Source organism: Haemorhous mexicanus, chromosome 4 (genome assembly GCF_027477595.1).
Source record: "Haemorhous mexicanus isolate bHaeMex1 chromosome 4, bHaeMex1.pri, whole genome shotgun sequence".
Lineage (NCBI taxonomy): Eukaryota > Metazoa > Chordata > Aves > Passeriformes > Fringillidae > Haemorhous > Haemorhous mexicanus.
Genome location: NC_082344.1, coordinates 13,479,254 through 13,492,644, shown reverse-complemented (window position 1 = coordinate 13,492,644; position 13,391 = coordinate 13,479,254).

Here is a 13,391-nt window from a genome sequence, read left to right as displayed (position 1 = left end):
TCACAGAAATACAAAAAAAAAAAAAGCTTAAAAATCATCCGTTGCATCTTTTCAATGTTGTCTTTTTGAATTTTCAAGAGCTACTTCTAAATCTCATATTAATATCTTTTAAATGCTCTGTCTTCACACAATTTTCTTCTTGATCCATTTCTAAGCTTCGAAATGATATTCAGGTAAGAGTCAATTACTGAAACTACTTCACATTTTACAAATTGAAATCACAGTGCAAGGAGGGAGGGAGGGAAGGAGGGAAAGGAGGAAGAAAAGAAAGAAAGAAGAAGAAAGAAAGAAAGAAAGAAAGAAAGAAAGAAAGAAAGAAAGAAAGAAAGAAAGAAAGAAAGAAAGAAAGAAAGAAAGAAAGAAAGAAAGAAAGAAAGAAAGAAAGAAAGAAAGAAAGAAAGAAAGAAAAAGAAAGAAAGAAAGAAAAGAAAGAAAGAAAAGAAAGAAAAGAAAGAAAGAAAGAAAGAAAGAAAGAAAGAAAGAAAGAAAGAGAAAGAAAGAAAGAGAAAAGAAAGAAAGAAAGGAAGAAGACGGAAGGAAGGAAGGAAGGAAGGAAGGAAGGAAGGAAGGAAGGAAGGAAGGAAGGAAGGAAGGAAGGAAAGAAAGAAAGAAAGAAAGAAAGAAAGAAAGAAAGAAAGAGAAAGAAAGAACGAAAGAAAGAGAGAGAAAGGAAATTCCCAAATGTCCAAAACCTTAAAAATTATAAAATATTTATGTGGATGATATTTAAGTGCTGAGACTGTTCCTACATATAATAATGCTAAAAGGAACTTCTATGTGAGTCCAAAACAGTTAAACTGGATGGCGGTTTCTCAGAATCAATAGTCTGTTTTTTCTATCTTCAGCTAGTTACTGCTACTGCACAGAATGACTATTACCACAGAATAACAGAATGGTTGGGATTGGAAGGGACCTTAAAATTCACCTAAATTCACCCCACATGTCATTGGCAGGGACACCTTCCACTAGGCTGCCTTAAGCTCAAAGACCCATTCAAGCTGGCCTTGAACACACTTCCAGGAATGGGTCACCCACATCATGTTCCAGTGTCTCACCAGCCTCCTGGCAAGGAATTTCTTCCCAATACCCAAAGGAAACATATACTCTTCAGGTTTTAAAGCCATCAACACTTTTCCATCGTTCCCTTGTGTAGCTCATCTGCCTCCTTTTGCTAGGCTGCCTTCAGATCCTGGAGGACTGCTCTAACATTTGCTCAGAGTCTGCTCTTCTCCAGGTTGAGAAGATGCCTGGAGGACTCTGGCTTGATGACAGACTCCCTGAGCTACACTGGAGGCTCAGACCATTCTTCTTCTTGGACTTGTTGAAGGATGCACAAGCACTGCCGATTGTGCTTCCTTGTGGTACAGGTAATAAATAGTTGATTGTTTTAGTAAAAACACACTTGAAATGATAAGAGCCAAATTTTAAAGCACAATTAGTTGGAGAAAGATTCCTAAACTTGTGGCCGGTTTCCCCAACCCATCTATTGATTGTAAACTACATTCCTTGCTGTTGTTATGGGGCATGAATCAAAGCCAAGTGATGTCTACTACTTAAGACAGACGTTCTACCTTCTTACTAGAATATGTTCTTACCGTTTTAAAACAATCCCCCAAACATTAAGAACAAGAGATTACCTCATGGAGTAATGAAGTGCTTTGGTTGAAAGTAAATTGCATTTGAAGGAAACGGGTTTGGGGGTGAGCACAGGAAGATCTCAGAAGTAGAGTGCCAGCTTAGTTCTCTGCTTCAGGGATAAGTGAAGCAATTCAGGAATGTCTTTCCGTGAAAATAGTTTACAGACCTTTCTGCACAACAGGTAACAACCAGCATCAGAAATGTGTGCAAATAGTAGACTACTCACTACAAGGTTGTCATCCATGAGTGGTAAGGCAACTCTCACTCATAGCAGTGGTTTTGCTCTTGTGCCTCTTAGAATAGACAGAAAAGAATGAGGAAAACTAATTTTTCCATCTACTTTCTTTCAGTATTGGTTCCAAGACTATTTTCCTGCCCTCAGGAGACAGCAAAAACTCTCAAAGACTGAAATGCTTCAGAACTGGAAATGATCTGAATCACAAATATTCCTCCTCAAATAAAATTTAAAACGTAAGTCATAAGGGTAAAACAGATTGAGCTATTTAAAGATGAATGTTCTATACATACTAAAACATTCCCAGAGATAACTATTGTGTCCTAAGTCTGTTTAAAAGTCCAGAGTTCCTGGTAAAAAACTTATATGCAGATGAGGGAGCTACATGATATTCTCTTTCCAGCCTAATTATACTCTTCACTCTCACCACCTCTACCAGTTGATTTTCGTAAGTTCTTAGAAAACAGTAATTTAACTTTTTTAGTTCTATGAAAAAAAATGACAGTGATAAGAGTTCTTTGCACTGCCTGTTTTCTGAGAAGCCTGACCATCAAGCCTTAGGAACTTGATCATGAGTTTTATTTCATCTCAAAGTAAATTTTAAGGGAGTGGCAGAGAGAATGGGAGCCTCAAGAAAAACAATTTAGGCTTCTAATTCTTGTATTGTCCTACTTACCTATGACAAGAACTAGAAAGAGGATCGATTCCAGTTAGCAGCTGTTTAACATTTGCACATACTCTTCCTCTAAAGAAGAGGTCAAGGATGGTTTTCTGGCCCTCCCTCCACAAGCTGCAGCTTTCTTCAAGGCACTTTCACCTCCTATGGCATGGAGCCCTCCACCAGCTGCACTATAGGTATGTGTTCCTCCATGGTTCTCTAGGGACTGCTGGGAGACAACCTGCTTCACTAGGATGTCTCCAGGGACTGCGGGGGATTCTTTGCTCTGTCAACTGGAACACCTCCACCTCCTTCTTGTCTTACTGTAGTATCACGGAGCTGCTTCCCATACTGTTTTTTCCCTCACTTGCCACTGCCTATTCATATATGTTGTGTTTTTGACAATATATTCTCACAGAGACTGATGGGCTCAGTTGCAAAAATGTGTTTTGCTAGAAAATGACATGCTCTACAAAACCATGATTTTATAGAAAAGAATAGTGGAAGTACAAATATACCGCTAAAGGTCCGGAAAATTGACAGTGCTTCATTGTAATACATCCCCTGATATTGCCTTCTTTCTCCTTAAGATCTGGAAAGAATACTGGGCAGGAGACAGTGCTGTTTCAAGGAAAAGACTTTTTTAGGATTCTAGAGTGCACGTTCAACTTTCTTGAGAAAATTGAGAAGAGGCACTTTGTCTTTTGTGGTAAATATCATTAGGCAGTAGTGACAAATTCTGACCAACAAGAGCAGGTCAAAATCTGGTGAGATCAAGCAATACACCTTGAGTGGCCAGGACAGAACCATAGAGTCGTAGAATCAGTTGAATTGGAAGGGGCCCGTCAGGAGCATCAAGTCCAACTTCTGGCCCTTCATGGGACCTTCCTCAAGAATCACACCGGATGCCTGAGAGCAATGTCCCAAAGGTTCTTGAACTCAAGATAGGTGTGATGCTGTGACCACTCCCTGGAGAGACTCTTCCAGTGCCCAGCCAACCTCTGGTTAAAAAACTTTTTCTTGATACCGGACCTGACCCTCCCCTGACTCAGCTGCATGCCATTTCCTCCAGTTCTGTCCTTGTAAACCTCATTTGAGAACTTTCTGATACCTTCATGTCTTTTTTCATTGTGGTACCCAAAACTGCCCCCAAGCACTCAAGGTGAGGCCGCCCCAAAGCAGAGCAGAGCAGAGCAGAGCAGAGCAGATCAGAGCAGAGCAGGACAATGCCCTCTCTTGCCCAGCTGGCGATACTGTGCCTGATGCACTCCAGGACAGGCTTGGCCCTCCTGGCTGCCAGGGCACTGCTGATGCACATCCAGCTTGCCATTGGCCAGGAGCCTGGCTTCCTTTCTGCACTGCTTCTCTCCAGCCTCTGGCTCCCTAGTCTATAAACACACACAGCAGGATTGCCCTGTTCCAGGTGCTGAATCCAGCACTTGCCATCACACAACTCCCTAAGGTTGGGGATTGCCTGTGGGAATCCTTGAAAACAGAGGATTTTGGGAAAGCTGCAAAAGGCAGGCCTCAGAGACAGCAGAACTGTGCTTGGAGCTAAGCAGTAGTCATAAGGTTTGTCAGCAGAAAAATGATAGAAGAAGTAGAGAAGTAAGGACAAATAGAACAATGGCCTGTGTATTAACGCTTGACCAGAAGAACTCCCTAAGCTACAGCAAAGTATATCCAGCCAGATGTTAGGAAGTTCTAAGCTTAATAATGGAGCTCTGTGCATTCTATCTTAAGGCTTACAAGCAGGACTTTTATTCAAAAGAAGCAAGCGTTCTTTGAACCAAAGGTATGTGTGCTTCTAGGGATCGGAGAGAACTAGTGTCAATATGCTTTTGCTTTGTGGGATTGGTCAAAAAACTTTTCAAGTAAGTTGTAACATGAAGTTCTTTTTCTGCTGCTGGGGACGTGAGCTGCTGGCATCTTTCCACTGTCACAACCATGTCATGAGACTGATGCTGGAAAATACAACAGCTTGGGATGCCTTCCGCGGCAGTCCCGCCCCTTTCGTGATTTGTTCATAGACTCCTGGCCAGCAACAATCGCCCATCTCTCTTATTTGTCAAGATCTCTCTGCAGGGTCTCACTGGCCTCAAGGGAGTTAGTTCGCAGTTCCTCCCAATGTAGTGTCTCTGGCAAACTTGCTTAATATTCCTTCAAGTGCCGAGTCAAGGTTGTTCAAAAGATGTTTAAGAGAACTGGCCCAAGGATGATGCTGTCTTAGCCACTGAAATTAGCACTTCATTCTTCTTGCTCCTTAGTGCAGAAATCACAACAAATATCTTCTTTGTTTCTTTTCTATCCATGCAGATATCTTTGCTTATGCTCATGTTTTTTATCCCAACAGCAGCTAACATGACATTTACACATACAGCAAGAACACTCGGTGTGGGCTTCATGTCCTTGGTCCCTTGTCTCCACTGGGATTTAACCACGGTACTCAGTGTGGGTTTTGTTGTAGCGTTTATCTTAAATGTATGAATTAAGCCTTTTAAACCTAACCGGTTGGTCAAGTTATTTTGCCAGCAGCATGTCACATAAGTTGGTTTAGCTAAAGTAAAATTATGCCAGCAATCAATTGGTTCATTTTTACAATCCTTTGTAATTGCGACATTGTTAGTTTTGGGACCTAGAGTGTAATTACCAACATACTCCTGGCGGCAACAGAGAGTAAGGGGAATTTGTTTGGCACACTCCCACTTCTTTGTAGGACACAGTCTCGCTGAAGGGATAGCCAGGTAATTTTTCCCACCTGGTTCCATAACATTTCTGGCATCTGTAATGGAGGTGGCTTTCTCATAGAGAGATCCTTCCATTTTTCTGCATGTTCCCACAATGGAATCATCAATTGTTCCAGTTAGGGTTCTAGTCCAGTCCTTCTGATCCCATCCCCACTCACTTGGATGATATACCTCGGAGTCATGCAGCACTAGAGGCTCTAGGTTCGGGCGGTGATCCTTGGGATACCATCCTAGAACATTAGTGTGATGGATGGTACCTTCAGACCACGACCACTCAGCAGGATTCTGTCCATGGAGTTGTGGTAGGGTGCAGAAAAGTATCACCAGTGTTCTCATGGTTCAGATGATTCTCATGTCCCTCGGGGTTCTTCTTTAAAAGTAAAAACAACAGAAATCCTGCCACTGAGAGGTAGAACAGAGTTCAGACAATGGGATTATCCAGCGTGTATTTATCCAATGCTCTTTCCCTAGAGCATCAGAGGCTACCCATGCATATTTATTCAGAGGGGTTTTCAGCACTAGTGGTACTTCCCCTACAGTAGGGAGGTCCACCAGAACAGGTTGTCCAGGGTAATGTGCTGGATTTTTTGAATCGTCAGGTCCTCGTAGTGAGGGAATGATGCTTGGAGCTGTCAGGGAAAAGGCAGTGATTTTGGGACATCCATTCATACCCCATCTACTGTTCACAGCTTCCCATAACTGAATGTCCCAATTTGCCTCCTGTGGCTTCAGAAGTCATTTCAAAATATCATTGGTCCTTTCTACAATCTCGTTAGCTTGAGAGTAGTAAGGGGTGTGGAAAGTCCACTTAATTCCTTCACCTTTTGCCAATGCTGTACACCTCTTGCAGTGAAGTGGGACCTGTTGACAGATTGAATTACCTGTAGCTTTGGGAAAGTTCCAAACCACCCCTGCAAAGCTTTAACCGTATTATCACCTGTAGCTCTTTTAAAAGCATCAGCTTCAACCAACCCAGATACAATTTCTACTCCTACGAGCACAAAGTGTTTACCCCCTGACTTCCTAAAGGAGCCGATACAGTCTACCTGCCACGCGTCCCATAAGCCTTTACCCTTTCTTAAATGCAGAGGGTCATCTTCTAAAGGATGTCTCTCCTGTCGCCTGCAACATTGCTCACAGGTTGATGTGCATGTTTTACACATTTCCCTGGTAACCGGCCAACCACAAGCATGAGCTTCCTTGTACAAATTTTTCGTACCTGTGTGCTGTCTTTTTACATGCAGCCATTCTAGTAGTTGATCCCAGTCCTCAGTAGTTAGTTCCTTTTTCAGGGGGCTGAGCCTTACTAGTTCATCAGCTCTATTATTCCACTCTCCCGCTGGATTTCCATCTGTTTGGTGAGAAGCTACCCAACCAATAGCAAAGTTTCCTTGACTCGCTATATCTGAAATTTCTTGCCACTTTTCCTTTTGCCACACTGGGATTCTGTGAACTTCCCAATCATTTTGCTGCCAGAAAGGAAGCCACTCGGGTGCAACCTTTGTACGCTGCATAAGAGTCGGTGTAAATGCAGACAAGAGAAATGTTCTGTGCCTCATGTCGGAAAACACTCCAAACAGCTATGAGCTCCCCAACCGGAGCGCTGCCGTCCCCTTTGGTAATGATTCTTTCACCAGATGAAATGTGTAAGGCAGCTGCTCTGCATCTCCATACCTTCCCTTCCCATTTTGCAGAGGCATCTGTCAACCAAGAACTTGCTGCTAGTTCAGGGGAGAAAGGAAGGGCAGCTTTGATTCCAGAGGCAGGTTTATCTTGGCTGCTAGCCTGGCTCTCAGTGTCTTGGATTGCTAGATTTTTAACAGCACCTTCTGTTATTGAGACGGTATTACAGTAGTGCTCCATCTGAGGGTACCATTTTCTAAGTGAGGCCCTTTGGGCCAGCCCGCCAGGCGGGGCAGGGGGGGGTGGGTCCCATTAGTGACAGTTTTGATAACTTTGAAAGGGCCTCTTTATACAATAGACTGTTGTCGTCCAATTTTTTTCTCTTCTATGAGAGCTAAGCTAACCACAAACAACCCCTTTTCCCAGGTAGTGTATCTTTTCTCAGCATCTTTGAAACCACAGGAATAAAACCCAAGAGGCCCCGTCGGACCCTGGGGACCCCACTGCCAAATGTGTACAGATAGCCCTGAGGAGGCAAATCCCCATTCCACCTGAAAGGGATCTGTGGGATGGATAGGGCCTAGTGCTTGGTGAGCTGTTGCCTCAAAAATCAGTAATTGCAATGCTTCTTCCTGAGAAGGAGTCCAATCCCATTTCACCCTTTTCTTCAGCAAGTCATAAAGCAGCCTAGCAATTATTAAGAAATCAGGGATGTGTTTTCTCCAGAACACTAATAGTCCTAGAGCTTGCTGGAGATCTTTCCTGGATTCAGGCATTTGAATCTGATCTAAGGAGGTTAGGGTATCGGGTGGAATACATGTCATACCTCCTTTCCACCAAATTCCCAAAAACTTCACTTCCTGAGAAGGCTTCTGAATTTTCTCTGGGGGCATCTGCAAATCAAGACTTTCTAAGTGAGAGATTATTTTCTGCTGATGTTTCCCTACTACCTCTATTTCATTCCCCCCCCCCTCCCCTTACCAGAATGTCACCAATGTATTGATAAACAGCTACAGGATCAGGTTTGGGTATTTTTTCTAATTCCTGGGCTAAAGCATGCTGGGCCAAAGTGGGGGAGTGTTTGTAGCCTTGGGGAAGCCTAGTGAAAGTGTATTGCTGTCCTTCCTCTGCGAGGGCAAAACGGTCCATACCTTCTGGCTGTATAGGTATCATAAAGAAGATGTCTTTGACATCTATAGTTGGCATGATTAGGTGAGCCTTTTCTTGAATGGATGTTATTAATTCAGCTAAGTTTGGGACCACTGTTGTAAGAGGGTCTGTGCTGGCATTAGGCCTGTGAAAATCTACCTTTAATGTCCACTTTCCATTGGCTTTTTGGACTAGCCATACTGGCAACATAAAAGGAGAATGTGTGTGAATTATTACCCCTTGGTTTCTCAGGTCCCATATAACCGCTTTGATACCTTCTCTGGCACCAGAAGGTAGAGGGTATTGCTTTACATTAGTTCTTTTACTATACGGTAGAGAGGGTGCGGTTTTGAAGCAGCTTAATATTAAGTGGCAGTGTGCCAAAAGACCACAGAAATCCCTCAGAGTCTTCCCACTGCCTCCCAGAAAGGACATCCATTCCTAATAAATTATTTGGAATGTCCCCGATTACCATCTTGATGACTAATTGATGCTCATCTCCAGTGGAGCATCAGTTTGACTAAGGCAACATTCATAGTTTCTGTAGTTCCCAGAGCATTAAGAACACAGCATTGTCTCTCAGGTGGAACAATTCCACACCTCTGGGCATCCTTTTTTGTTAGTGCAGAGTTTTGAGCCCCAGTGTCAATCCAAAAGGTTACTAGTAGCCTTTTGGGGCCCTTGATAGCTGGGATTCATATATCTCCTGATTTCTTTTTAGTGAGCATTCTTAAATAAACCTAAGGTCCGCCCCTTCGCCCACCTGCAAGCGGCAGAGAGATTAGTTTCCTGAAAACCCTGTTGGTTTTGGCTCACTGCCTGTGTTCTGAGGGAGAGCCTAGGGGAGGGTTCCGCTGCTAGGATGCTGAGAAAGAAGCTGGCAGAGGGGTAATTTTGGCTCGTTGCCCATGTTCTGTGGCAGAGGCTGGGAAGGCTTGGTTTTGGTTCCTGAGAAGGGAGGGGTGCACTGGCTTGAGCCGATGGATTCGGTTTTCGATGGTGCCAATTATTTATTATTTTCTGCAATTTATCAAGGGGCAAACCATCTATCACCTCTTTGGGCAAGCCCCTTTTTAACTCCCAACAACCGCCAATGGTGGCAGTTCGAGATCTGTTTTCCCTTCTCTATATTTTCACTGTTAGGAGCCCCAAATAACCCAACACCTTTTGTTTTTTCTGATTTCTCTTCCGGGGTTTTTATAGGTCCATATTGTCTACAATAGTTCATCAGATCTACTGCGACTTCACCCCATGTCCAAACTTTACGGCTACTGGCAGGTGAATCAGATTGAGAAGCTGAGGGCTGGGAGGGGGAAGAGTACGGAGTGAAGCCATGATCTCTAGATCCACTTTGGTCACTGGAGTTCCTGAGCAATCTATCTAGTCTTTCTACAGGACTCAAAGCCATGAAGGTTTTCTGTAGAGTGACTGCTGTAGGTTTAAGGGTTTCTGGAAGCCCACGAATTCAAGGGGTCATTAGTTCTGGCTTCACAGGCAATTGCATTGGGGATTCAGAACCAGGAATTAATTTCTTTTCATCAATCATTTGCGGGCAGGCAACTTTGTGGACACTTTCAAAGAGCTGCTCAGGGGTACCAACGATTGCCAGGGGGTCCCCCCCTTTCCAAAGGATTCATTCCCCTGGCCCAAAAAGCCGCACGCTGTGTCAGGGACCATGGGTCACGCTTACCTCCTGTTGTTGAGAAGACTCCATGTCCCCAGTACCCACTGGCCTCCTGTTCAGTTAATTTAATTTGATCTCCACCAGTGAGGGACACTCGGAAGACATATTCTGTCTCCGATTCTTGTGGGAGGAGCCCGAATTCTTTTTTCAGCTTAGCTAATTCAGTAGCGCTGAATGGTATTTGTTTAGTTGTGACACATGGGTCAAGGTCCTCATCATCAATATAGTTCTATTCTGTTTGAACCAAGGGTCTCAAGCAAGGACAGCAGTATTCTCCCCATGGTTTTACTGCCTCAAGTTCCTTATGGGACAGATTTGTTTAATGTGAGGAGTGTCCTTTTCCTCTGCCTCTGTAGAGGAATCAGTATTATGTGAAGTCTTAATATGTTCCTCTCTAAGGGCAGCTGGCAACATATAGATCTCATTTCTATCTTCCTTTAATTCTTTTTGCAAAATTTCAACTAGGTTTGGCAGGGAATCTATTACTGCTATTTCCTCATTTCTTCGCTTAAAAAGGGTTTCTATGGCTGTTGTGAGACAAGCTCCCAAAACTGAGCAGAGGATGGTTTTATTTTTGCCCAGTTTAAATTCTATTTCACGTTGTAAAGAACATATTCTAACTACAGCATTTTCTAAATTACATCCAGTTGTTCTCTGCCTAAATCTCCCCACCCCCCCCCCCCCCGCCGCCCCCCCCCCGAGAAGGCTTGGCATTGTATTTCGCAAGCCGAGCAGAAAATTCAGCCTTAACTTTTGTGCTAGAGTTTTCAGCCATTTTATGAAGGGACCAAAACTACGACAGGGAGGTGCAAATTTAAGTTACACAATCTCACAGCCTTTGCTGTGCTCCCCTTTGCTTCCCTGGGTGGGTGAAGAGACAAAATCTGCCTGGGAGGCCCTCCTTAGTTCCTTCAAATTGTCCCTTCCTTCCCAGACAGTCCAAATTCACACATACACAAAAACAGTTTTCCCTTTTGCACCAAGAGATCTTCTGTGAAATTCTAAAGACAGAACCCTCAATAGAGTATGCGGGTGTATTTCACCTGGGCGTGTGCTGTTTGCAGGAAATTCAAAGAGCTTTCCTTGCTATCCAGCTTCGTTCAACCTTTTGGGATGAGGGGCTAAGTGCGGCTGAAACAAATCCTCCTTCCCCTGTTACAGACTACAAACAGCCCTGCAGACCCCTCTGTCTATCAGAATCCTGTCCGTGATGCCAAATTAATGTCACAATCCGCTCATGTGAACGGGGCTGGTGATGGTTCCTTAACTGATCTAGGAGTGCAAAAGACAACACGGAAAGGGGATTGCAGTATCAATCAAAACAAATGCACCTTTATAGAATGACCACAAGAAATGCCTTAAAGGAATTAGGGAGAGGAAAAGAACAGAAAAGAGAGGGAGAAAGAGACAGGGAGTTGTCCTAGGTTGACTATATGATGCTTTTATCCCCAATCGTCTTGTTCTGTTTATGCTGAATAATAAGTTTTGCACCTTTAAGACTTGTTCAAGAGAGTGAAGGGGAGAGAGAAGAAGAGTTCAGTTTGTTTTCAGACACTGCACTCATTCCTCCATATTCCTGCTCCTGGACTCTATTATCTGCGGTTGAACAGACAGCAGGAATGAGCTCTCCTTTGCTTTTAGTTAGCTTTAGCTAGCTGAGGCAAAGAAATTCCCTGGGCTGTGGTTTTTCTTTTTTCCCTTTCCTTTGGATCTATTTAAACCTGCTCGGGACTGAACACCCAGAAGAGCACCGGCAGCTAGCACCTGTGGCCCACCGGGCTGGGCCTGGCCAGCGACATTTCAGCACAGGAGAGACTGATAAGGGACTCAGTTAGCTGAACTGTAACCTGGGGAGGGGTCTTTCTCAGTTTGTCATTTCTTGTGGGGCAGCAAGGGGTTTTATTATTTAAGAAACAGGTTATTTCCACTTTTCTCCAAGGAGGTGTTTTCCCCCAGACTGGTTGTGGGGAGGGGCCAAGCAAATCTGCTTTCCTAGAGGAGCCCCTTTGGGGGCTCTCTCCAAAATTTGCCCTGAACTAGGAGAGGAGTATAGCTACCAAACGTAGAGAGAAGTCCTCGCAGTCCAGCAAAAGGAGTTCACCTAGGAGAGATCTCAAAGTCCTGGTTATCTCAAGGTTCTATTATAGTCCATTGGTGAGGGGGGGAACAGATCTAGAAATGGCTGAGGGGGAGCAGATACGATAAAGAGCAAGTCTATTGAAATTGCTGAGGGGGAGAAAGGTATTGAAGACTGGTACAGACAGTCCATGTTCTAAGCAGGATAAGTCAATATCAGCAGCGAGCGGGACCCATTGTTTCAGGACTGGTTTCTATGGGAAACCAGTCTAGGTCCAGCGAACACATCTGCAGGCAACACTTAGCAGGCATCCTGCTTCAGTCACGCCAGCACCCCCGGATCAGAATTACAGGGGTATCAGCCTCAGTCCTTGGGAGGGGGGCTTCAATCTCCATCCCTCACAGTGGTAGCGGAGCAGATGAAGGATTTTCCATGGGGCGGCTACCACAGTTGCCCCAGCGAGTTCATCTGGCCAAGAGGTGGGATAATTCCTGGGCTGGTATTTGCCAAGCAGGTGCGAGCATATAGGGCGCATCACCCCTTGGCAGGCCCTGCTAGAAGCAGTCACTGTAGACACAGCTGTAAACAATCACTTGGAAGGCCAGAATTCTGCTCAGGGGCCTCAGGATTTCTGGCATTCCTCCACGACCGGCAGGCTGGAATTCCAATCAGGGTCCTCAGGGTCCCGATGTCTGTCCTGGGAACGGTCGTGAGGCAAATGCGGGGAACTTCGGACCGTCTGTCACATGTGTCAGAAAATCTGTTTACTAAAATGGCCAAAAAGAATGCGTAACATTTAGAATTGAAGGAAAAAAAAACCCGAAACCAAACCCAAAGCGTTGGAGCAATATCATTCTAGAGAATGCCATGTACCTATGAGAAGTACAAAAAACTTCTGTTTTCAAATGCACTTACAAATCACCATTTTGCATCTGGGGTTTTTTTTTGGTTTTTTTTTTTGTTTTTTTGGGGTTTTTTTATTTTTTTGTTTGAAAGCTCTGGCACTTATCTGATTCTGTTTTGAGCTAGTTCAGCTCAATAATCTGGTACGAAAGCAGCTGAAAGTAAACAGAAAAACCTATGGGGACCAGGATGCCACTTCAGCCACGTTGTCGTGAAGCATTAGGTCAGCCTTCTGGGTTGTAGAAATATGTCTGTCATAGATGAAAATCAATCATAGCACTATCTTCTTTTAAACTTTGTCCTTGCTACTGAGTTCCTGAATGATCAAGATGCTTTCAAACCAAACAACACCCAGCCCTCTAAGATACTCCCCAAAGTATTGTGATGGAATAAGTTGATCAGGTGAAGAGCTCACTATGCAAAACCTGAATATGATGTCAAGAATGCTTTGTTGTGGATTACCATTGTTTGGGATCGTTTCTCCCTTACCCCACCATGTAGGTATAGGAAAAAATTAGGTAGCCACAAGGCTTTTACAGCTCTTCTTGTCTTTTGGGATAGTAAGGATTTAGGGGAGTAAACAAAACTGTGGTGAGTTTTACTATTGGCTTTATTGCTCTTTCACTTTGAATTAACTGCTTTGCATGTCAGCTTACCCATCAGTATAAATGAGAAGA